The 27,959-nt window shown below is 39.5% G+C and overlaps 1 pseudogene; it reads left to right on the top strand.

Moving 5' to 3' along the window:
- Positions 1–1,251: 1,251 nt before the first annotated feature.
- On the top strand, positions 1,252–24,933 carry LOC145046961 (uncharacterized; annotated as a pseudogene).
- The last annotated feature ends 3,026 nt before the right edge of the window (positions 24,934–27,959 follow it).

Raw genomic sequence — 27,959 nt, 5'->3', positions numbered from 1 at the left:
TTTTATGGTCATGAAAATGAGGATGTCACATTGATCTGGTTTTATGTTTGGATAAAGTTTTAGATATAAATAATGAGAAATACTTGCTCTACTTATTTGACAGAATAAGGAGGCAAAACATCCCATTTTTTTTCCGGAGATGTGCAGATGTAGCTTTCTCTCATAGCTTGTTCTTCATTTGTTTAAAGGAAGATTGCATAAAGACATTAAGTTTACATAAAAATTTGACTTGACACCATGTTTTATTTTTTCTTAATTAAGCCACTAAGTTTATATTGTGTTGCAAATTTAACCAATCAATTAGTTTGCTTTAGGTGTTTCGTGTTACGCACTTGTTGGTTAGTGAAAAAGCTGATGTGGTTACCACATATGATCTGAGTTGGCAAAAATGTAAGTTAAATTGAACACTTACGTAGTTCTATACTCACTTTTCCTAATTTATTCTTCTTTTCTTATCACAGAGAATCACGCTTTTGTACAATGGCTTTCTAAGGTCATTCAAGTGGTTCATCTTCCCAAAATGGTGTAAGTAAGGCAATAAAAGTTGTCCACGGTAACATCTCCCAAAGGAAAACTTCCTTGCCTTACTTACACTATTTTGGTTGATGAACCACTTAAGCGACATTGGGAATCCATTTGCATAAAATCATGATGCTTTGAGAGAAGAAAAGAAGAAATAAGGGAAAGTGAATACAAATCTACATACGTGTTCAATTTAACCCAAGTGTTTTCTAACTCTCATCATATATGAAAGCCACATTAGGTTTTTGCCTAGTCAACAAGTGAGAAACATGAAACACCTGAAGCAAACTGGTCGATTGGTTAAATCTGTTACAAAAGTGTAAACTTAGTGACTTAATTGACAAAAAATAAAATACAACGTCAAAATCAAAATTATATGTAAACTTAGTGTCTTTTATGCGTTCAATGTAGCTTAGGCGGTAGTATGGATGAAATTAGGTCCAAAATCGGACTGGTTTACTCGGGCCCGAAAAACCCGGAACCCGGAATTGAAGGATTATAACAACCGAGAACCGCACCGGTATACGATACTAATTCCGGTTTGGTTCCAGGTATTAAACCGGGTATAGTAGTATGGAACCAGAAATTGATAATTGGAACCAAATTCGTATATTAGACCCGAAAATAATCGAAAACCCGTAGATGGAACCGGAACCCAAAATTTTTAAACGAAAAGAAAAAAATTTACAATCATACCCCCATCTTCTGCTTCTGTGAAACGCCATAGAAATGGAGATGGGAAAGGGTATGAAGAGATCGTTGGCTAACATATCATAATGGAATCCCATACCCAATGAATTCTCCATCGCCATGTCCGTTTTGCCTCAAGAACAACATTCCTCTATCACCAGGTAAGGTTAATATTACCGTTATTACTGAATTTGACTTCCTAAATTCAAACTCTTGGTGATTGAATCTTGTTGTTAGGGTGAAATTAATTAGGTTTTTGAAAACGGAAGACCAAAAGAGGGCAGTTATGAGATGGTTGTTGCAATATGCACTTGTACATGGGGTTCTAGAGATTCCCTTTAATGAGATTATCATAAATCTAACTCCTAAAGGCAAGTCTTCTCTGATATTTGTTTGAATTGGATTGAAATTTCACATTCATCTTATAGCTTTTGTTCCATCTGTAACGACCCAAATTTCAAGAAAAAATTTCATTTAAATTTAATAAACACAATTGCATAAAACCATGAGATCCCACATTTAGTTTTGAAAAATCATCCATTGCATTATAAAAATCATCAGAGTGTCCCCAAACATATTAGTGAAAGAGAGATAGAGTGCACGCCGCGCCATCACGCCTTGACCTTGCCCTTGGGCTCCGATGTACCTGAATGACATAACCACAAATTCATAATACCCATAACGAGTTTTGAAAGCTGTCTTCGATACATCCCCATCCCTAATCCTCATCTGATGATACCCGGACCGGAGATCAATCTTGGAGAACCAAGATGCACCCTGAAGCTGATCAAATAAATCGTCGATCCTTGGCAAATGATAGCGGTTATCTACCGTCAGCTTGTTCAGCTCCCTATAATCAATGCACATCCTATTCGAGCCGTCTTTCTTTTTCACGAAAAGAATCGGTGCACCCCACGGGGAACTACTCGGACGTATGAACCCTCGGTGTAGCAGCTCCTAAAGCTGCGTAGATAACTCCCACATCTCGGGTGGTGCCAACTGATATGGTGCCTTTGCTATTGGGCGGCACCCAACACCAAGTCAATACGAAACTCCACCTGCCTCTCCGGAGGCACCATTGGTAGTTCTTTGGGGAAAACATCCCAAAAGTCCTGAACAACTGGCATACTACCCACATATGTTGCGGTCCTTACCCTCGTAATTGAGATATAAGCCAGAAATCCTATGCAACCCTGCTATAGAAACCTCCTTGCCCTCGTAGCTGAACAGAGGGTCGGTCCCTGCGGGGCCCTCTCACCATGAATAACCAGCTCTCCCCCACTTTGGGTTCGAATCCGGACCAATTGTCGCTCACAATCAATCATGGCCCCATTGGCCCCCAGCCAGTCCATCCCAACAATCACCTTCAGTCCCCACAACGGTATCAGAACTAGGTCAACTCGAAACCACTCCCCAAGTACATTCAGGACGCAGTCTCGATATACCCTCGTAGCACTAACAGTGCGGTCATCTGCAATCTCAACCTCGAGCGGGAGATCCAAGGTCCCCGGCGTGTCCCAGAATTTCTTGCTAAGCGCAAGAGACATAAACGACCGGGTGGCACCCGAGTCAAACAAGACATGCGCAAACATACCATTGACTAAAAAGGTCCCTATAAAAACATGAGATAAACATAAGCCATACAATCACAATGAGCAGAGAAGTAATAGATACATGTCGGCCACAACATTTGGCATGACCCGAGCCTCCTCAGTAGTCAGCTGAAACGCGTGGCTCCTCACCGCTGGGGTATCCGCCTTAGTAGGGAAACCATCAGTGATCCTCAGGGTGGCGGGTGCAGGCACCGCCACCGCTCCTCTTCTTCCTTGCAACCTTGGACATTCAGCCTTTTTATGGCCTGTCTAGTTGCAGTGGAAACATATCAAGACCTTCTTGGGGCAATCCTTACTCATGTGGCCTTGCTGACCACAAGAGTAACATCCTGACATCCCAGCCGTCCTACACGTCCTGCTATGGAATCTCCCACACTTGGCACACTGGCCCCAACCCTACTGGCCCTTACCCTAAGAATTAGAGGTCTTAGGCTTCTTAGCCTGACCCCTGCTGCCTGCGCCTACTCAGTCTTCCGCTTTGTGCGAGTATCCAACTCCAATTCCCTCTCACGTGCCTTTTCTACCATCTCATTTAGGGTCTTGCACCGTGTAAAGCTCATAAACTCCCGGATATCGTCCCTCAACATGGAATGATATCGGGTCCGCCTCATCTCCTCATCAGTAGCATACTGTGTAATTAGTAAAGCTCATTCCCGAAACTTGGCGGTGATCTCTGCCACAATCTTGGTGGTCTGCTACAAGTCATGAAACTCCCTCCCTAACCGTTGCACCTCAATAGGTGGTGCAAACTCTGAATCATCCCACGCTATCTCAGCCACTCCGGCTGGCCCCACTTGGCTAGTAACCTCACCCCACCAATCACGAGCCATGTCTCTCAACATACACAAAGAAAACCCAACCATTTCCACCTACGGGCATGAGCTCGTGCACTGGGGTTCTCAATATCCACTACCCAGCATCGGCTGACAATGGGGTCCCTGACCCCGAAGAACTCCGGCGCCCCACACGCCTTGAACTCTCGAAAGGAGTGAGTTCAGGTCCCAATCTGTCCCGCTGCCAACTCCGCCCTGAACGATCTGAGTCTCTCCTCTATAATTTCCATAATACCCTCCTTGACCATCCAAAAAATGATTGGGGTTGCATCAAGGATGCCCCTGGTAACCTCGTGTGCAATGAGCTCTCGCAACCTCTCATCAATGACATCAGTTGTGTCTCCAGATCCCGCCCCGGATCCCGATCCCGATCCCGATCCCGATCCTCCTGCTCCAAATCATGTCACCACCATGCTAACTGAAATATCATAAATTGTAATGATCAGGATTTTCATATAAGGGATACTTCCACCCCGGTCCTCCTTGGGGTCGTCAGATCTAACGGTGCTCCGGGTACAGGTCCTGTGCTTTCAGTAATACAGACCCAATACTACCTTCCACACCTACCTGTACCTTTCCTCAATGTTCTATCTGATAACTCCAATTCGTCCTACAACCAAAACATACCCTGCGTTTACCGCACATCTCAATCTCAGGCTATCCTAAGATTTTCTTTACTCATAACAATCACGTCCATTATAACAGGTTGCTTTATGTATGCAAATTGTACATAGAGAAGGGATCAAATAGAGTTTCGAATAAGAGATTCTACCCTAGGACCACAACCAAACAAGGAACAGGAAATAAGGCCAAATCAATCATTATGAGTCTATAAGCTCCTAACCGTATACAATTTTAGAAGCATACACATAGCAAGTTTCACATAATCAACACAGTTCAAAGTCGGTATAACATGGCTAACATATTGGGGAACTACTTACTTGGCTCGGTTGATCACGCGCGTTGCACTCTCATATTTTCATTTTCTTTTGAAAATCCCCCTTTTTATGTTATTATTTTGAAAACAATTTCTACCATTCCTTAGTTTGAGTCCCGACACACTTGAGAGTGTGCCTGAATCCCTCAAACCAAGGCTCTGATACCAACTTGTAACGTTCCAAATTTCAAGAAAATTTTCATTTAAATTTAATAAACACAATTGCATAGAACCATGAGATCCCACATTTAGTTTTAAAACATCACCCATTACATAATATAAATCATTAGAGTGTCCCTAAACGTATTAGTGAAAGAGAGATAGAGTGCACGCCGCGCCATCACGTCTTGCCCTTGCCCTTGGGCTCCGATGTACCTGAAATAATTCAACAACTTGTAAGCGAAACGCTTAGTGAGTTTACCAGAGCATACCACACACCACGCATACACATATCCTAGTAGCTAATCAAGCTACACACATATCACATAAGCCATGCATACATCAAACCAACAAGAATGCCATGGGCTACCCCGCATGGTCTTTACCTAGGACTGCCATGGGCTACCCCACATGGTCTTATATCCAATATCATGGGCTACCCCACATGGTCTTTACCTAGGATTGCCATGGGCTACCCAACATGGTCTTACATCTAATGTCGTGGGTTCTGTGACAACCCGATATTTCAACTCTTTGTAATGGCCTAATAGGTCAAGTATTGTAAACATTTTTGAGTTAATAAAATTAACTTCGATAATAAAATGCTCAAAAAGTTTCTATTTAACTACCTACTATGTTTTGCATCATTAAACCGGGATCGTACATAAAAAGAATGCCCAAACCCGGCTTCGTATACTGAAGTTAAGATTTTTCCAAATTCGGCTTAGGAACAGTCAACTGAAAACTCGAATCAGAGATCGAGCGACTTTTGGCCGGAATGACCTAAACGAGAATCGAAGGTCTCGACAATGGTTGTTCAGCGGTAAAAAGTCTGGCAAAAACCGACGTCAGATAAAGAAGTTATAAATTTTTAAAGAAATTCCTTAATCACGTCATTTTAATAAATAAATAATAAAAATAATTTCGGAATTTGCCAACGGAATCTAAATGAAAGTTGTAGATCGTAGTCTCACCTTCGCGGGGATATAAAGAATGTCGAAAACGGAGTTCATATGAAGGACATATGAATTTTTGAAGTTTGATAATTAATTTATATATAATTTTTATTAAAAACTTGGTATTATCCGAAGGAGTCAGCACCTAGGGCCGAAGTACGCCCCGCGTACCCTCGTACGCCCCGTGTACTCAAGGCCAAGGCCTCGGATCGTCCACGTCGCCCTATGCGAAGCTACCAACCCGCCCCATCCGAAATACGTAAGCGATGACCTCTCGTACGCACTGCGTACGCCCGTACGCCCCGCGTACCGAGGCCTCTCAACCCCTATAAAAAGGGTGCGAGGGTTTCCGAAAAACTTGCTCATTTCTTCACATTTCCCTTGTGTTTTGCCTCATTTTCCGTGCCCGTTCAAACCCGAAGCCCTGGTCATTTTTACTCAAGTCCCGATGGTCGATTTTACTCCCGAGATTCCCGAGAATCCCAAGAAAAAAATCCGTTTTCCAAGACGAAACTCTGCCCGGTTTTCCATCTCGCTATCTTAAAACTTTCAAGATAGTTCATACCAGTTAAATCAACCTTTGAAATGATTTTTAAATGTTTAAATACTTTATGGGGGGGGGGGGGGGGATACAAGTTAAATACTTATAGTTATTGCTTCAATCACATGTGATTGCATTAATCACATGTGATTAATAACTAGGAAACCAATGATTTTATCACTGTTCAAACTGTTTATAGAACTGTTTTACTTCAAAACGTTTTACAAACTCTTTTACTTATCAAATGCTTTTATCTAAACTTTGTTTTACTACTTATAAATTGCATGCCCATATATGTATAGATGTATAAATAATGTTTAAAGGACTTAGGAAAGCCACCTGTCCTATTTCCTTTTCCTCGATTTGGATGTGGTCTGGTGGAATTTCGGGTGACCATCCGAAGGTCGTTTCCATATTAATTATATATCAAATATACATATATAGACATAAAAGTACTTCCATATTCATACGTACTAGACCCACCATTAGTAAGTTACCATCGGGCTAACACAGAATCATACTATTACAACTACTAGATCAATGAGTCAGTTCATTCATGAGGCTATACTAGGAAGAGAATATATACAACTATACTATGAGAACATATACAACTATACTAGAACGAGAAACATTTCATTACATATACAAGAATACGATAACAATTGTGATCCACTGTATCGGAGCATGCCTTAAATGTCATGGCCCGAGTTGTAGCCAGAATTCTCTTGGAGGGAGAGCATTGAGTTTGCGTATAGATCTATACTGGATTGACTATCCTACACCTTGCTGCTAGCTACAGTCGGACCTGCAGGTCTGCGGGTGCCAAACGTCATTCCGTTATTACGACCGTTCTTTATGTCGTTGTTATCAGTCGATAGTATGGTGCAATTATCACATTATACCTTAATATAAATCCGGTTTAAGGTAGTTAGTACAGCAGTAGTTCCTATAATACAAAACTACAGTACTACAATGATTTACCGATTACATTTTTAGTGATAACTTCACTTAAACTTTAATGTACAAACTACATTTTGTTAAAAGATAGTTACACTTGGGAAATTACACACTTTTACATCAAACGGGCATACAAAACAGTTAAGCCCTGGGTAGAAGGCTACTTTAATAGAAAATATAGGTTTTTCTGAGAGATTCAAACTTTTACAAACACTTACATACATTTTACAACTTATACTTGCGACAGGTTCAAACGTTTTTAATAACAAACACCGACACTAAAACACTTATGAATTCACCAGCTTAATGCTGATAAACTCTTTCAAAATAACTTGTATTCTCAGGTCATCAGTAGACAGGTACCGATGCCAGCTTTTGAGAAGATGGAGCGCATTCAAGACTCCTCATATTATTTTGATTCACATTATATTTTTGGTGTCTAAAACTGTACAGAACACGCTTGTATTAAAATTATATATTTAATGCAATGGATGATGCTGTTTGCTTATTTACATTTACTGTGTTGTGATACTTTACATGACGTCCTCCGCCCCAGAACGTTTCCGCCGTTCTTGGTTTTGGGGTGTGACAGATTGGTATCAAAGCATTGTTTATAGTGAATCAAATATATCAACCCATAAAAGATATACTAAACTATAAACCCATTTGGGATTAAAACACTCTCACCAGGAGTCTATACTTCGAATTCTAAAATAGTTAATTAAGTATACTAGTCTGCATTCATACTAAAACCAGTATCACAACGATAGGAACAAAAGTTTTACGATTGTTAAATATCACAGGTAAGCTAGGGGACGTATAGTCAGTCCTGGGAATGGCATAGCCTGATCAACTATGCTGGTCCGAGGAGTGATTAGCATATGCCCTAGAATGGTTGTGATGTGTTAACAAGTATAAAAACTTACCAACAATGCCACAAAAAGATCAGTAGAACTTAAACTTTAAATACTATAGGTGTATTTTGTACTACTAGTTACACGTATACTATATTCTTATACCTCTCTTCTCACGTAGATCTAAATGGCTGGATTCCATCAAGGCGACCCGTACTTTCCAAATGAAGGCAATGCCGGGTGGATCGATGAAGAGCCCGAAGTTGAGCATCCAATCCCTTTGGATGATCACCTCGCAGAAGGCTTTTCTAATGGATCCGACTCCGAGCCTGAAGTCAACAACCTACCGCTCGTAGGTCAAGCCCCGAACAACAACCCTCGGCCAGCTTTTCCAGGTCCTACTCCCTTATGGGCAAACAACTTGAATCATTGGAGTGATGAACAGGGTCAACCCTTACCATACTTTGGGGACCGAAGCTTTTACAAAGTCAGCGATGGTGGCTCTGCTGACCGAGCTCTGCCTGTCATTATCCGCAGAATATCTCGTAATGTCGAGCAAGGTCGAGCAGCCATCGACCGGGTCATGGAGATTGATGCCAACTCAAGTGTCAACACAGTCCGCATCTGCCTTCTTGAAGAAGACATGGAACGGACCCGGATAACCAATGAAACCCTACAGCAACATCTGGTTGCCTCTCAAGCAGAAGTCATGGAACTCCGAGCTCGTCAAAGGGCTCATGAGCGACACCTTCAAGAGGTGGTCCGTCAAATGAGAGACCTCAGGGTTCTCCCGAGGAATACACATAGCCGTTAGATGATGTCTAGTACATTATTATCTTTTGGGTCAAGGATTAGCCTTTAACATCTGTGCTCTAAGTAGCACTTATCTGTAAAATATTCCTAACTTTCAGTACTGTAATTAGGAATCTAAGAACTGCCAAGATTTCCGTATGGTATGATGTAAGACCTACTGTTAGGTCAATTTTCCCTAAACTTATTACATTAGTAATACCAGTATTATTGAAATATATCTAATCTGTGGGAAAAATCTATATACTTGTGCTTTCCTACTAATATTTCTTATTGTGATTTCAAACACTCATTCAACTGTTGGGCTATGGTTAGTTAGTCCATGTGTCGCTCTCACGTTGCTTACAAATTGATTCTTACCATTTTTCTTATCTTTATAAACTTATAGCTGAAAGATGCCTCCTCGCAAATCTCCCAGGAATAATCCTGCACCACCACCTCCTCCGCCTCCGGTCATCGATACTGTAGCCCTGAATGTTGCTGTAGCTGCAGCAGTGGCAACTGCCATGGCTCAGTATCACTCTTCTGATGCCAGCAGAGGTGGAACCCCTGTGGAATCAACCCCGGTTGAAACCCCTGTGCGCTCGAGAGAGTGCTCATACAAGGATTTCACAAATTGCAAACCGAAGCCTTTTTACGGCACTGGCGGAGTCATTGCCCTCTCGCAATGGCTCGAGAAGACTGAATCAGTCTTCGAAATCTATTCATGCCCTGCGGCGAGTAAAGTCAACTTTTGGATTAGTGTCTAAGTCCATAACTATTTTGGTATGTACTTGACCCGATGGTGCATGGTCCTTTTGGGTTGCCTTCACCAAAGCAACTTGATTGGAGAAATGAATAAAGAGAGAGAGGATAATATGATTTATTAATATGTTATAAGAATAATATATTAAAGGAGAAATCATATTTGTTTAATTAATATTGGTCAATAATTAATTAAGAATTAGTTTTGTGATCAAATGTAATTAATTAAACTAGAGGGGCTGATTTGTAATTATGTGATAGTTACAAAATAAGGTAAGGATTATCTTATTTATATGGTGGACGAATTTAAGGTTGGAAAGCCTTAGAATTCGAGTATGATAAGGATTCAAAGATTATCTTATTGGTTGCTTAATGGATAATCAACTAGATAAGGATAATGACTGAAATCCTATCTCTACACCTATATAAACACCCCTAGGGTCATGAATTCGGGTATCCCTTCCCAAGAGGTCCTAGATACGAATTCTAACCTCTCACCTCTCTCTTTATACCTTCTCCATTTGCTTATGGTGTTTGTTAGCCATTAGAGGAGTGACACTTGTGACTCTAAGCATTCCAAAGTCAATCCAAGGTGGAGTTGTGATTGTTATTGCTATATAACAATCAAGGTATGTTCTTAAACCTAATTATATGTTAATGTTGATTTCCATATGTTAGAATTAGGGTTTATAGTCTTGGATTCAAAGCATGTACAATAGAGAAACCTAGATCCAAGCATTAGGGTTTGTATGAGCACATAGGATGTCTTATGACCAAAACCCATCAGTGGTATCAGAGCCTAGCTTGGTTTCAATTGTATTGATGCTTGTATATCTGAAAAATTAGATTTTTTGAAGTTTGGGAGGATGGACTCGCCGAGTCCATGGCTGAACTCGCCGAGTCCATGCAGACTCGCCGAGTCCATGGCTGAACTCGCCGAGTCCATGCAGACTCGACGAGTCCAATGCCTGACTCGATGAGTCGAATCGTCAGATGGAGGTTTTCTCGGATTTTCTTGCTGTATTTGCTTATGGATAGTTTCCTTATCATGTTAGATCATTATTAATCCGATTATATGATATATTTGACTATATTTGTGATCTAAATAAAGATAATTATCAATTAACAAGATAATTGTTTCCTTATAAAATAATTGATTAATTATTTTGAGTAAATTGATAAATTGTTTTGCAAGAAATCATTAAATAAATCAAATATGGATAATTATGTGATTAAATGTTAATTTAAAATTATTTGTTATTGATCCTTGTTGTTATGAAAGGTTTCATATTTTCCCCTTTAGGTTTTATAGTTTAAATTTGAACCCAAAAGTTTTGGAGTTTTGAAATTTAAATAGTTAAAACCCTAATGTTTTGAAAAAGGTTTCAAAACTTGCCCTCAAGTTTTGGAATTTAAAAGTTGATTAAAGGTTTAATTAGAAATGTTAAATTCTAAAACCCTAGTAATGTTTTGAAAAGTTCAAATCACACCCTTATGGTTTTATTAATTAATTAAGGAGCATAATTAAAAGAGGTTTAATAAATCCATAAAAGTTTAGGTTAACCATTTAATTGAATTAAAAGTGTAATTGTTAAAGTTAACCATATGGTATTTTAAAAGTGTGAAATACACCCTATACTATATATATAACATTAAAGGTCTAACATTATATATATATGTATGAGTAAAAGTCAGTCTTACCGTTAGTAGGCCTCATTCACGAAGCTGGTCTATAAGGGGTGTTTAAGGAAATTGCCTATAAAATGGCGATTGAATGGGTATCCACTCTTACCCACCGCACTCTTGACTAGTGGAGGGTCGTTAGCCGAACGGGTAGGATAGGACGAAACCTTCCATTATAAGTATAATGAAATACAAAGTAACTAAATGTTTTTCAAATTCCCAATCTTAGTTACTTAGGCAAAAGTGAATTGATGCAATTCCATGAAATTACACTTTGTGCCCTTGCGAAGATGTTAGTGGAGCGTGTGTGGTTTACCGACACACTAAATGGTTCTAAGCAAAGGTAGCAAAGGGTGACTCAATGTTTGTCATAGTTCGGTGGAGCGTGTGTGGTTTACCGGCACATCGAATAGGTGATTGTAACATGTGAGGGCACCATGTAGTTTGCATGGTTATTCACACCCGCTTTGTGATCCTCGACATCCCAGTCACAAACTAGAGGGGCATATCGAGATTTAAACATGCCATTGAAATGTTCAATGAATCTCAAAGGATCTAGGAGTTTTCATAGATTTAAAACTTAAATTTCTTTTTCGTTTTTCATGGTGGAAACTAGTGAATCGTCATTCACTTACCTTCAAATGTTCTGCAATTTGGGTTACGGCATCCCTCTCCCGAGTTGTAGGATATTGTGTTGGGTCCTAGCCTTGGAATTTCATTTGGGTGATTTACCAAGGACTCAATTAATCAACTAACTTGAATTCGTTTTTCTCCCGATGTCAAAGTTCGACAACTATGGTCTTCTCAAGTCCCGTGGAACAAGCATTCCACATGAAGATGATATTCCACGATTCGATCGAGGAACAAGAAATCATGCTTCACTTCCTCCTCCTCCTCCAATTATACTCCCTAACCCACAAGATTGTAAAATTGAAAGGTTCAATATCACTCAAGCCCTTTTGGCAAGTGAACATAAAGAGGGCAAGTCGGTGTGTGCACACGTCTTAGGGATGAAGTCACACATTGATAGATTAAGAATGATGCGATCCGTTGTTGGTGAAGCGATGGTTGTTGATTGGGTTCTTCAGTCACTTCCTAACTCGTATAGCGAGTTCGTAAGAGAGTACTATATGATGAACCACGACGTGACACTTATAGATCTCACCTACATGCTTATTGCTGCTGAATCAACAATGGTTTGGCGCAATAGAAAAGCAAAGTTGATTGGTGAATCTACCTTCAAGACCTCTATGGATATAGACAATGGCAATGAAAGACATGCAATGATCGAAAAAGTTTGATCATAAGAGAAAGGCGATGTCTGAAGTAGTTCCATGTGTTGTTCCAAAGGAGTCAATTTGCTTTTATTGCCAAGAGAAAGAGCATTGGAGACGAAGTTGCCCTATTTACCTAAGAGATCTAAGAGATGGGAGAGTCAAAAGTATGACTACGCTTTAGGTAAGAATCCACTATCTAACTCCATTAAGTTCCTAGTCATTGATTCTTAATACATGATGTGATAAGATTACATTTGAATGTTTTGTAGGATCGGTGAAAAGAAAGGAAGCTTGATAAGAGAGCAAGATGAATCTAATCACAAGAGATGGATCTTGATCGCATGGACTTGAAGATTGGATTTTGAGCTTAGATAGTTATGATAGAGTTGTTAAATTTTTTTCATTTTTTACATAGTTTTCAATGGATTTTGCATTGTAAGGACAAATGTTTTTCCGCTGCTTTTATAAATAAAATAAATTTTGACTCACTTATTTATTTGTTTCCTTGCAATGAAATCGTTATGTAAATTGATGTTTGAATATTTATACAACGAATGGATATGATTCTTAGTTATGTTATTTATGGAAATGTCAAGAATTTACCAAATAGGGAGAGTTTCTCATCGCCCAAGTTTCAATTGGACAGAAACTTGGAATCATGCAACGTGGATGCACGATGAATGAGAAATTTCGTATTTGGAAATTGGACTAATTCATTGACAAAGTGTCAAGTGAAGGACTAGGAGATCGAGTACACAAAGTTGTGTGTTGATCAAGTTCACCATAAGAGTAACAAAGATATTCGTCATGATTTACTAAAGGCTTAGTAAATATGATTACACTTACAAGATTAAGTGTAATTTTGAATTGATTAAAGGGTTTAGATCAATAGCAAAACGAATAAGAAGAATCAAGTAGGCAGAAAGATAAGAGTTTTTCCATTCTAAGAAGAAGGGAGAGTAGCTTTTATGCTTTATGATAGGTCCTAATGATTAAGAACCATATCTCAATTGATCCTCTAATGAGTCTTGGTACAATTGTATGTCCAAGAAGAGGAATCAAAGATTGAAGAAATGGTCAAATCAAGAAGTCAATCATACTTCGTTCCAAAACAAGTCTTAAAGTCAAGATTGTGACATTGAGTGAATAGTATTAAGAAGGTTTATAACATTCATCAATTGTGGAAAGTTGTGATGTCTTGGATAAGACAAAGACCAACTAAGACCAAAATTATGAAGTGTTTTGTTTTGATATAAGCTACACTAACTCTTGAATATTTGTTTGTCAAGAAATGTTTTGATAAGAGAATTGTATATGTCAAGGAGTCAGTGGGAGTCTTAATAGTCTTGAAAAGTTTCAAGAACAAATCAAATAAGCCTTATCGATCATCACTAGCACACGAGTTGAGGTTTACAACCTATCGTGAAGATATTTTTTTGTTTCTGTGCCAATCCAATCGAGTTAATTATGCATGTGAGTCCTATGAGTTCTCATTTGAATGCATAAAAGGCAAGGACCTTGATCAATGGAAAGTACATTGATAGGAAAAGGTGAGCTACTTAACTACTTGGAAGACGTGGTGGGCAGCTGTGCTACCATAAGGCAAGAAATCAAGATTAAGAAAGTTCGATCCATATGAGTTTGAATTTGTCGTAAACTTTGGATTTTAACAAATTCACATGGATAGTAACACATACACCGTTTAAATCTAAGTGTCATAAGATTTCCTCCTTCATGAAAATGATTGTGAGAAAATGCTTTCACTAAGAAATATTTTAAAAGATAGTGATTGTAAAATTGCATTCTCGAATTCGATCATGGTTACGGCATCCCTTTCCATAATTTGAATTGTGAGGTTTGGCAATTAGTCTTAATTGTTAAGACACACATATGAACTATCTAAGGAAAAAGTGTATAAGTTCAAGAAGTCTTGATAAAAGATTATCAAAGCACTAAGTATTAGAAACATGAACTTAAGAAATTCAATAAGTATTGTTTTTCTGAAAGTTAAGATGTTTATGAATACATATCGAAGCTAGTGGGAGCATAAGTGTTATGTTTTATAATAATCATCATGATAGTGGGAGCATAAATGTTATGATTGTATGATTATTAAGGCAAGTATTGCATAGTTGGCAATATTAATTATAGAAAACAAGAGTCATACTTTGCAAAGTTGTAAGAGTTGAAAGTTTGTTTTGCTATAATTAAGGGAGAGAATATTATGCTTCATTTCAAATCTAAAGGATTAGGTTGTGAAATGTTGATAAATTTAGTCAAAGGTACATAGTGTGTTCTTAAAGTTTCGATTATGATTACGGCATTCCTCTTCACAATTCGAATTTTGAGAACATAGAAAATAAAACATTGTGCGTCGTGTCCCATACGCTTTGGGTTATAGGATCGATTGCAAATGCTTTAATGTTTGACCATTCAAAAATTTTCCAAATGTCCAGCGCATTTAGAGGGAAAAGGGACTAGAATTGGTTCTGACTAAAATAATTAAACAACTATCAAAGGACGATTCGAAGTTCGACGAGAATTGGTCGCTTGTGAGTAGTTGGAAGTATAGTATTGGAAATTATGGAAATGTTTCCATATTGGATGGACAATATCGACATCATTACGAATAGTTAAGATTCTATTAAGAAATTAGCTGTCATATGGAAAATATGGAAGCGTGTCCATATTGGGAAGTAAATATTGAAAATCTATGACTAGATTAGAAACCTTTATGCAAAAGGATGTTCAAAGGAATGTGCTTTGATTGAGAGACATCGTATCTAAGGAATTGTCTTGTAACAATCTCCGATAGAGGACTTTGTAATATCATTAGCAATAGTCTTTGAGACTTTGGTGCAGTGACATTACAAAAGGATCGTTGCATAAAGTGTTAGAATCTAGTATATTCTATAAGTAACAAGAATTTGATATTATTACACTTAAGAAAATGGATTTGGAGTTGTGAAATGAGAATGATTGGAAATGTGTTCAATTTGTCTATTTCACAAAAGTAAGAACCATAGGTAAACATTGTGTGCATGCTAGGAGCATGGGACAAGTGTAATGATTCAAGTAAAAAGTTGATTAGCCGAAACGACAAATAATGAGTAATCGATATGGTGATAAATAAAACGTGTTTTGTTTATACTCAAAGGTTTGAGGCCATATGGGATTAGTATTATTCTTGTGTTTCACTTTGTGTGTTTTGACTTCCAGAATAATTGAGTTTATTAAGAATAATCGAATTATTCAAACGGGCCACAGTCGTTCATATGTTGGAAGTAGATATGAATGAAGATTGTCGTGAATTGGTGTGTGGATTGTCTAAAAGAGTATTAGACATAAGCAAATGTTTGCTGCAACGTTCATGAGTGCTTATGAATATGATTTGAGCATTGGATTAAATCCACGCTCACTTGGATCACTATCTCGAGTGATTAGTGAGACGATAACATCTTATATTCTTGAAACCGAGATGTGTGAGTTGTATCTTGCTGATCGGTTGCACATTGATAATATGTAAACGCACCAGTAACTTGGTGTTATAAAATATATTATTGTGTGTAATTCGGTGAGTGAGTGCAAGCGAGCATTGTATCAAAGTTTATCCGTTCCTTTTATCCAAAGTAGGATAAAAGCGATATCTTTGGGCCCCTCGATGGTTTAGTGATGACATACGTAAATGCTCGGCCGGGCTAGGGCTAATTTGATTTGTTCAATTAGTCTGTCGTCATAAATCGGAAATCGAGATATAGTACAAAGAGAATGATTTGAAATCATATCTCATACGATATCTAGAATGGAGGGATATATGATCCCTTATCTAAGGACACGCGTATCTGATATGATCAGAGTTGACAGCGGCTTTGGAAAGCTACGATTGCAGATCAGGATCTGAAGTCATACGCAAAATAGTTGTTAGACTTATCCAAGTGGGAGACTGTTGGATTAGTGTCTAAGTCCATAACTATTTTGGTATGTACTTGACCCGATGGTGCATGGTCCTTTTGGGTTGCCTTCACCAAAGTCACTTGATTGGAGAAATGAATAAAGAGAGAGAGGATAATATGATTTATTAATATGTTATAAGAATAATATATTAAAGGAGAAATCATATTTGTTTAATTAATATTGGTCAATAATTAATTAAGAATTAGTTTTGTGATCAAATGTAATTAATTAAACTAGAGGGGCTGATTTGTAATTATGTGATAGTTACAAAATAAGGTAAGGATTATCTTATTTATATGGTGGACGAATTTAAGGTTGGAAAGCCTTAGAATTCGAGTATGATAAGGATTCAAAGATTATCTTATTGGTTGCTTAATGGATAATCAACTAGATAAGGATAATGACTGAAACCCTATCTCTACACCTATATAAACACCCCTAGGGTCATGAATTCGGGTATCCCTTCCCAAGAGGTCCTAGATACGAATTCTAACCTCTCACCTCTCTCTTTATACCTTCTCCATTTGCTTATGGTGTTTGTAAGCCATTAGAGGAGTGACACTTGTGACTCTAAGCATTCCAAAGTCAATCCAAGGTGGAGTTGTGATTGTTATTGCTATATAACAATCAAGGTATGTTCTTAAACCTAATTATATGTTAATGTCGATTTCCATATGTTAGAATTAGGGTTTATAGTCTTGGATTCAAAGCATGTACAATAGAGAAACCTAGATCCAAGCATTAGGGTTTGTATGAGCACATAGGATGTCTTATGACCAAAACCCATCATCAAGTACGCCGCATGCACCTTTGAAGGAAAGGCCCTAACATGGTGGAACGGCCATGTTAAGGCACTAACTCTCGTTGTAGCCAACAACATAGGCTGGGAAGCAATGAAAGACCTCATGACTGAGGAATACTGCCCGAGGGGCGAGATCCAGAAACTGGAGCAGGAACTTTGGAACCTGACGATGAAGGGCACCAACGTGGTTGCTTATACTGCCCGATTCAGCGAGCTGGTGGCCCTCTGTCCCAATATGGTTCCCACCGAGGGGAAGAAGATCGAGAGGTACATATGGGGGCTAGTGCCTCCGTATCAGGGGAATGTTCTAGCGTCAAACTCCGATACCTTCGACAGTGCCAAACGATTGACACAACGACTCATTGACCATGGAGTCAAAACCGCTGCAACCACAACCACCCTAGCCATCCCGGAACCCTCCAAACCCACTGATACTAAGCGGAAATTCTGGGATGAAAAGAAGAAGCAACAGGCTGCCAAAAAGCAGCAAATTGTGGCAATACATGCCGCAATAACCCCTGCTGCTGCTACTACTGCTCCGGTGAGTGGGTATGTTAGAAGTTCGCCCAAGTGCAACAAATGCAACTACCACCACAACGGCCCCTGCCGTGAAATGCAGTGCTCTAACTGCAACAGGAAAGGACACACCGTCCATTTCTGTAAGTTCCCGGCACGACCTATTAACCAAGTCCCTGGCTTTGGCGCGAGCCCGACCTGCTATGGATGTGGCGAAGCAGGCCACTATAAGAGGGACTGCCCCAAAGCAAAGAATGCTGGTGGAGCGGGAAGGGTACTAGCTATAGGCCACGGGGAAGCAGTTGCTGACCCGACAGTGGTGACTGGTACGTTCCTCCTTGATAACTCCTATGCATGCATTCTATTCGATAGTGGAGCGGAGCGAAGCTTTGTAAACCATAAATTTACTCGCATGCTTAATCAACCACCGCACGCACTCAAAGAACTATTCACAGTAGAAATGGCTAATGGAAAAACTGAAAGTACGAGTAGCATATAATTAGGTTGTACCCTAACTCTAGATAACCATTCATTCCCAATCGACCTCATGCCAGTCTCAATAAAAAGTTTCGACGTTATCATTGGCATGGATTGGTTAAGCCTTCATCGCGCCGACATCATGTGCTACGAGAAAGTAGTCCGTCTAAACCTTCTGTCTAACGAAACTCTTATAGTCTACGGCGACAAACCCGGTGCAAGTCTTCGCATCATATCAAGTATTCAAGCACAGAAGTATCTGCGTAAGGAATACCATGCATTCCTTGCTCACGTCGTCGACACGAGCCTCGAAACGAAAGAACTAAAGAACATCCCTGTAGTGAGCGACTTCCCCGACATTTTCCCAGAAGAACTACCCGGGTTACCTCCGCAACGACAGGTCGAGTTCAGAATCGACTTAGTCCCAGGAGCTACCCCAGTAGCCAAGTCGCCCTACCGCTTAGCACCAGCTGAAATGCAGGAACTCTCTGGTCAACTTAACGAACTGCTCAGCAAGGGCGTTATAAGACCAAGTTTCTCACCTTGGTGAGCACCGGTCTTGTTCGTTAAGAAGAAAGACGAATCATTCTGTATGTGTATTGACTACAAAGAACTCAACAAACTGACGGTCAAGAATCGTTACCCTCTGCCTCACATAGATAATCTATTCGACCAACTGCAAGGGGCGAACTATTTTTCTAAGATTGATCTGAGATCTGGATATCACCAGTTACGAGTGCTAGAGGAGGATGTGCCGAAGACAGCCTTCCGAACTCGTTACGGACATTACGAGTTCGTGGTGATGCCATTCGGATTGACCAATGCGCCCGCAGTCTTCATGGATCTGATGAATAGAGTATGCCGACCTTACTTGGATCAGTTCGTCATCGTTTTCATTGACGACATCCTGATCTACTCCTGAAGTAAGAAAGAGCATGGCGATCACTTGCGACAAGTTCTAGAGACATTACAAAAAGAGAAGCTTTATGCGAAGTTCTCGAAATGTGAATTTTGGATCCGGAGAGTCGAATTCTTAGGACACGTGGTAAGCGAAGAGGGAATCCACGTGGACCCATCCAAAATTAAAGCCATTGAGAACTGGTCAGCACCTAAGACGCTTACAGAAATTCGTCAATTTCTAGGTCTCGCTGGCTACTACCGCAGATTCATTCAGAATTTCTCTCGAATAGCGAAACCTCTTACAACCCTAACCCAGAAAGGCGTGGCCTTTGACTGGGAAGAGAAACAAGAAAGAGCATTCCAAACACTCAAACGAGCCTTGTGCACCGCACCAATACTATCCCTTCCCGAAGGAATAGAAGACTTCGTAGTCTATTGCGATGCATCGAATCAAGGGCTCGGATGTATCCTGATGCAGCGAGGTAAGGTCATCGCCTACGCCTCGAGACAGTTGAAGACACACGAGGTTAACTACACGACCCACGATCTTGAACTAGGAGCAGTGGTGTTTGCTCTGAAGATCTGGAGACATTACTTGTATGGGACGAAGAGCACTATCTTTACCGACCACAAGAGTTTACAACACATTTTCGATCAAAAGGAGCTCAACATGAGACAACGACGGTGGGTCGAGCTACTCAGTGATTACGAATGCGATATTCGTTATCATCCGGGTAAAGCCAACGTAGTAGCAGACGCCCTAAGTCGGAAGGAATATTCTAGTCGCAAAATCAAGTCATTGTCAATAACCATCCATTCACACTTGTCTAAGCAAATTCAGGAGGCTCAACTTGAAGCCATGAAACCTGAAAATGTGACGAATGAATCCCTGACAAGAATTTAGAAGCCAAGGGTGACGAAGCCTTATATTTCATGAACCGGATCTGGACACCGAAACACGGTGGTTTCCGAGACTTGGTCATGACCGAGGCGTACAACACTCGGTATTCCGTCCACCCAGGTTCAGATAAGATGTATCTGGATCTTAAAAAGCTATACTGGTGGCCTAATATGAAAGCAGAGATTGCTACCTTCATGAGTAAATGTCTTACTTGCGCAAAGGTTAAGGTCAAGTACCAGAAGCCCTCTGGTTTATTGCAACAACCAGAGATCCCGGAATGGAAGTGGGGGCGGATCACTATGGATTTCATAACCAAGTTGCCCAAGACAACGGGTGGACTTGACACCATATGGGTCATCGTTGATAGATTAACCAAGTCTGCACACTTCCTGCCTATCAAAGAAACCGACAAGATGGAGAAACTTACGAGAACATGCATTAGGGAAATCGTACGGCTACATGGTGTACCTATGTCCATTATCTCCGATAGAGATAGTAGGTTTACCTCAAGATTTTGGCAATCACTACAACATTCCCTAGGAACAAGGCTGGACATGAGCACAGCCTACAATCCTCAGACTGACGGACAGAGTGAGAGGACCATCCAAACACTGGAAGATATGTTGTGAGCCTGCGTGATTGACTTTGGGAAGGCATGGGATACTCATTTACCCCTTGTCGAGTTTTCCTATAATAACAGTTATCACACGAGCATCAAGGCTGCTCCATTTGAAGCTCTCTACGGGCAAAAGTGCAGATCCCCTCTGTGCTGGGCTGAGATGGGTGATACCCAATTAGCCAGGGGGCAAGCTTCCGACAGTACTCTCATCGGTCCGGACATCATTCGGGAAACGACAGAGAAAATCATTCAGATCCCTGAACGATTGAAAGCCTCTAGAGACCGACAGAAAAGCTACGCTGATAAACGAAGGAAACCTTTGGAATTTTAGGTGGGAGACCGAGTCCTTCTCAAAGTCTCACCCTGGAAGGGCTTGATACGCTTCGAAAAGCGTGGGAAGCTTAATCCGAGGTACATAGGGCCTTTCGAGATTATTGCAAGAGTCGGCCCCGTAGCTTACAAACTCGACCTACCAGGCGCACTTCGTAACGTACATTCTACATTCCACGTATCTAACTTGAAAAAGTGTCTATCCGACGAGACTCTTGTAATTCCACTCGACGAAATCGAGGTCAACGAGAGCCTCAACTTTGTGGAAGAACCAGTAGAAATCATGGACCGAGAGGTCAAACAAACAAAACAAAGTCGCATACCCATCGTGAAGGTTCGCTGGAACGCCAAACGGGGACCTGAATTCACATGGGAACGCGAAGATCAAATGAAACAAAAATACCCTCATCTCTTTCATGTTCACTAGTGTCTTTACTACTTTGAATTTCGGGACGAAATTCCCTCTAACGGGGGGATGATGTGACAACCCGATATTTCAACTCTTTGTAATGGCCTAATAGGTCAAGTATTGTAAACACTTTTGAGTTAATAAAATTAACTTCGATAATAAAATGTCCAAAAAGTTTCTATTTAACTACCTACTATGTTTTGCATCATTAAACCGGGATCGTACGTAAAAAGAATGCCCAAACCCGGCTTCGTATACTGAAGTTAAGATTTTTCCAAATTCGGCTTAGGAACAGTCAACTGAAAACTCGAATCAGAGATCGAGCGACTTTTGGCCGAAATGACCTAAACGAGAATCGAAGGTCTCGACAATGGTTGTTCAGCGGTAAAAAGTCTGGCAAAAACCGACGTCAGATAAAGAAGTTATAAAGTTTTAAAGAAATTCCTTAATCATGTCATTTTAATAAATAAATAACAAAAATAATTTCGGAATTTTCCAACGGAATCTAAATGAAAGTTGTAGATCGTAGTCTCACCTTCGCGGGGATATAAAGAACGTCGAAAACGGAGTTCGTATGAAGGAGATATGAATTTTTGAAGTTTGATAATTAATTTATATATAATTTTTATTAAAAACTTGGTATTATCCGAAGGAGTCAGCACCTAGGGTCGAAGTACGCGCCGCGTACCCTCGTACGCCCCGCGTACTCAAGGCCAAGGCCTCGGATCGTCCACGTCGCCCTATGCGAAGCTACCGACCCGTCCCATCCGACCCGCCCCATCCGAAATACGTATGTGATGATGTCTCGTACGCGCTGCGTACGCCCGTACGCCCCGCGTACCGAGGCCTCTCAACCCCTATAAAAAGGGTGCGAGGGTTTCCGAAAAACTTGCTCATTTCTTCACATTTCCCTTGCGTTTTGCCTCGTTTTCCGTGCCCGTTCAAACCCGAAGCCATGGTCAGTTTTACTCAAGTCCTAAGGGTCGATTTTACTCCCGAGATTCCACTGTATCGGAGCATGCCTTAAATGTCATGGCCCGAGTTGTAGCCAGAATTCTCTTGGAGGGAGAGCATCGAGTTTGCGTATAGATCTATACTGGATTGACTATCCTACACCTTGCTGCTAGCTACAGCCGGACCTGCAGGTTTGCAGGTGCCAAACGTCATTCTGTTATTACGACCATTCTTTATGTCGTTGTTATCAGTCGATAGTATGGTGCAATTATCACATTATACCTTAATATAAATCCGGTTTAAGGTAGTTAGTACAACAGTAGTTCCTATAATACAAAACTACAGTACTACAATGATTTACCCATTACATTTTTAGTGATAACTTCACTTAAACTTTAATGTACAAACTACATTTTGTTAAAAGATAGTTACACTTGGGAAATTACACAATTTTACATCAAACGAGCATACAAAACAGTTAAGCCCTGGGTAGAAGGCTACTTTAATAGAAAATATAGGTTTTTCTGAGAGATTCAAACTTTTACAAACACTTACATACATTTTACAACTTATACTTGCGACAGGTTCAAACGTTTTTAATAACAAACACCGACACTAAAACACTTATGAATTCACCAGCTTAATGCTGATAAACTCTTTCAAAATAACTTGTATTTTCAGGTCATCAGTAGACAGGTACCGATGCCAGCTTTTGAGAAGATGGAGCGCATTCAAGACTCCTCATATTATTTTGATTCACATTATATTTTTGGTGTCTAAAACTGTACAGAACATGCTTGTATTAAAATTATATATTTAATGCAATGGATGATGTTGTTTGCTTATTTACATTTACTGTGTTGTGATACTTTACATGACGTCCTCCGCCCCAGAACGTTTCCGCCGTTCTTGGTTTTGGGGTGTGATAGGCTCCCCCCGGGGTCTTCATGCAAAACACACAATCACATATCATATCAATTCACAAAGTGACTACACATATACCATAAACACGTAATGGGTTGGCCTTGGTGCCTTAGACCCATAGGTATGGTGAGAAGACTCACCTTAGTCTGCGGAACACACAAGCCGCTCTCCTAACAGTCTGCAACCTCTCGAACCGGATAATTTATATTAATCAATGTTAGGATCTCAAATTAATCGAGGAAAACCCAAACTCACATTCTTCCTCGAGGCCTAACATACTCTTCTCTTGCTAATGGGCCCAAAGTCATAGTCCAAGGTCATTATTGGGCCTTTAGCCCAATAAGGCCCACCCAAAATGTTCATGGACCATAACAGAAGAAATGGACCATAGATCACAGAATACAACCAGTCCATTAACCAAAATGAAGCCCAACGTACCGGGTCTTTAAGGACTTCGCGCAGCCTACATTGAGTACGCTCAACGTCCTTCCAGACTAAGCACTTTCTCCATTAAGTGCTTTATGTTCTATTTCTTTACGTCCAAAATTCAGATCTGAACTGATTAATACATCCCAAGGCATAAAGTTGCCAACTTTATGCCTTTGCATGCCTCCCATACACCCAAAACCTTCATCAAGACCTTTCTAAAGCCCTTAATCCATGCATGTGACCAATACGTCCATCAAGACTCCATTTTTATACTTCAAAAAGACTAAGGGGCCTCAGATCTACCATTATCCTCTCATGGAGTCACTTATCTTGCTAAAAGAGGATTAAAGTCCCACAAAAGGGCCAAAAAAGAAAACCCTAGCTAGATCTAAAGATTTACAAGGAAAGGTACAAGCTTTTTACCTCCATAAGCCTTGTAAGATGACCCAAAAGCAGATCCTTGAAGCACCCAACTGATCCAAGCTTGCTTAACAACTCTCCTTCTTGAAAGAACTCCAAAGTAACCACCAAAACCCTCTTCTTAGGCTCCAAAACGCTCTCACACTCTAACTCAACTGAAGGAAGACGAAATAGGGCTAAAGAGACTGATAAGGTTTGATCCAAGAGGCCAAAAGGCGTTTAAATAGGGAACAAGTCCGAGATTTAGGGTTTAGTCTTTCAGACGCGTACGCCCGACGTACACCCAGCGTACGTGGGGTTCCTTCGCGATCACTTAGGCAGAGTACGCTAAGCGTACCCATAGGTACGTCCAACGTACTCAAGGGACCAAAAATCCAAAAATGAGAATTCTCGAGGGTCACAAGACATACCATCTTTTGGGTGTTATACCATCTGACTCTTATTATTGCGTATGATCATGTACTTGTTTATCTCTTTTAGGAAAGCCATAAGAACAGTATGAAATTTCCAAATTTCAACTTTAATGTATCCCATCATGGTGACTATGTGGCGATAGCTTCTGAACTGATTTGCCTTGTGGTTTTTACATTGTATCTTGCTTTAATCCTGGAAAAGAAACAGTTTCAAAGTTCATTCATAAATTCTCCTCATACTTTTCAAGTTTAGAATGGAAAAAGATTATAAATGTTGGTTATGATGATGAGTGTAGGAGATTGATTTGAAGTTCAATTGGGAATGAATGGAAAAAACGAGATGAATGTGATCGACAATAGAGAGGAGAACAAAAATTTTGCTTTAAGTCACTCTTGTAGTCTTGTCGTCGATCATAGGAAAGGGAAAAAAACAAGATTGATGAATGTATTTGATGTCGATCATAGGAGATGAGGAGATTTTTTTAGTAGCCTTTGTCGACACCGGGTAAAGAAAAGAGTTTGATGAATCAGGCATATTGGCTGATTACTCCTATGAGTACTCGCTACTCGGTCCCTTACTGATGCGAGTTACATAATCCCGAATACTCCCTGATCGACCCCTTACTGCACTGAGAAGTGTTGTAAAACCTGGTCAACTCGTTGATTAATATGTATAATATACTTAACAATTTATTATTTAACACAAACACATGTGATTATTACTACATATATATATATCTTAAATTTTCAGTAATCATTCACGAAGTGAGACCATTATGTGTTTTTCAGATTTTGTGTATTCACATGTATTTAATTTTGTTATATATTTCAATCAAAATAAGATTTTAACTTATGATTTGGACATATATAAGTTTCCTAAAAAATATTTCTATTTGAATTACTAAATCCGAGTACTCCTGAGTACTCACTACTCGGTAGTTGGCCGAACATGTACCGAGTAACGAGTTTTACAACCTTGGACATATGTAATAACCTTTCAGTTCTGGTTACTTGGATGCTAAATCGGTTCCTCAACAAACCGGTTCCGATCCATTAAACCCGGTTCCGGTTTTTTTTACATATCTGGTTCCAAAACCCGGAATACCCGGACCCGTTAGACCCATACCCGAAATACCCAAAACCCGGATAAAACTAATTTTGGAACCCAATACCCGGACTGTTTAAGAATTTTTCGGTTATACAGGTTCCGATTCCGATTCCGGTCCGATTTTCCGGTTTTATAACCCATCCCTACGTGGTAGCCTTGTTTTTGTGAAGTACTTTTCCATATTATAAGTTTCAATTGGATTGTACGTTTCATATTTATTAAAGTACTTTTTGGCTTCCACATTGAAATGGTTTCTTTCATATTTATTGAAGTATTATTTGGTTTCCACATTGAATTAAACTTTCTCTCTATCTCTCTTCTCTACATAAACCCACAGTTCCTAAGTCCTAAGCATCAATTCCCGTTGACCGATTTCTAGTCCGACAAAAAGCATACACTCACCCTAATTCAATCCAAGTATCCAACTCACTCTTCACGAACAACTATTAATGCATGATCACACGTGGGAACCCATAGCCACGTAATTTTATTATTATTACGATTTTAGAACTTTTTAGTTTGAGTTTTTGAAAATTCCACGTGCTTCACCTTCAAACAAGGAACCGCGTTTATTCCATTGTAGAATCCAAAAATAATACAACATCTTACATTGTTGACATCACAAATCAAGATAAAGTTGGCACCTTTTGTGACATACATTCTAAGGAAAAGATTCCATAATGAAGAACACAAGACACAACCTTACTTTATCTCTTTGAAACAAACGGAATCCAAAGAACACCAACTACATAGAAGACATCGAAGCTTCTTTGAAGTCTTTGCTTATATTAATATTCCTAACATATCATCGGTGGGAAAACCCCAAAAATGGGTAATTCTATCTCACTCGTATGTTGTCCCTACGAATTGGTAAGAGAGAGGGGTGATGTTTTAGTGATCAAAGAAGATGGCGAGTCATTAAGATTCAAAGACGGGATATTTGTGAAAGATATTCTTTTTGCTTATCCTTATCACCAGATAATCCGGTGTTGTTCCGAAAGAACAGTCATACCAAGAGAAAACCAACTGAGTTGCAACTGGCTTTACTTCTTGTTGCCAGTTGGGTTGGCACTCAGTGAAGCTGCGTACCGGAGTCTCATCCAGTCTGCAGCTTCACAAAATTTGAATGCCAACATAACAACCATGATTAAGATAGAGGAGAACAATCAACAGAGAAAGGAAAATGATCATAAGGGGAAAGGTCCGGCATACAAAGATTGTAGCTCTACGTACAAGTGGAAACCAATTCTAAGGACGATCCCAGAGATAGCCTCACCTTCTATCTAATACGATAGTTGTGGACAAAAAAAGTGACACATGTATGTAAATTTTCATTCGGCTTACATTATACATTGTAGGATAAAATATGCCTACAATCTTTCCAGATTTGCGGCTGTTTTTGATCGATTGATCAGTAGTTGTATTTCTGCATGTAATAAATGGTTAAACTCAAACTCTAATAATCTGACTATTTTTGGGCAAAGTTACCAAACTGTAAATCGCGTATCTTTGACATGATTTTTTATACATATCAATTGCATCCGTTGTTTCTAATTTTCATATAATTTACTTATGGATTCGTATGGATACACTATCAATATCTTAGTTCTAAAATAGAAGTGCTAGAACTAAATTAGGAACCTTCTGTATAAATATTAAAATATAAGCAATGGAGATGCGAGGAAATTGTAACTAATCAAAGACGAATCTGTCAGCTTTGGGCTGGACTTTCGGCCCAAAACCACAACTAATTGAATCGTAACATCATCATGAAGCTATTATTTATTTATTTTTATTTTTTTGGAACGGCCACCATGAAGGTAAATTGTGCAATAGATTTCTAAAGTGAGCCATAAATTAAGCTTCAGAAATTATTTTTTAGCTTTTCTGGTCAAATAGTATAATCAACCTCTTATATTCTAAAGATATTAACTAAACTAACCATTAGGAACAATGTTGTTAAAAAAAGATCAATTTTTTTGTGATATTTAAATATGTCTATTTTGTCCGAAATTGGTCAGTTTATACTAACGTAATGTCATAATAAACTAATTATTACGAGGGAAAAGTACAATCCAAATTACGGATTGGAAAAAAACTTATTTTGGAATTTCAATAACAAGTGAAATTTAAAGAATAATTTTGGAATTTCAAGGAAATGTCTCGTTTATTGCTCAAACAAATGTTAAAGAAGCATAGTTAATCGAAAAGTAGATACAATAAAATG

This window comes from Lactuca saligna, chromosome 5 (assembly GCF_052625555.1).
Source record: "Lactuca saligna cultivar CGN05327 chromosome 5, ASM5262555v1, whole genome shotgun sequence".
Lineage (NCBI taxonomy): Eukaryota > Viridiplantae > Streptophyta > Magnoliopsida > Asterales > Asteraceae > Lactuca > Lactuca saligna.
The sequence above is the reverse complement of the archived record's forward strand: the minus strand, read 5'-3'. Positions and strand labels throughout refer to the sequence as shown.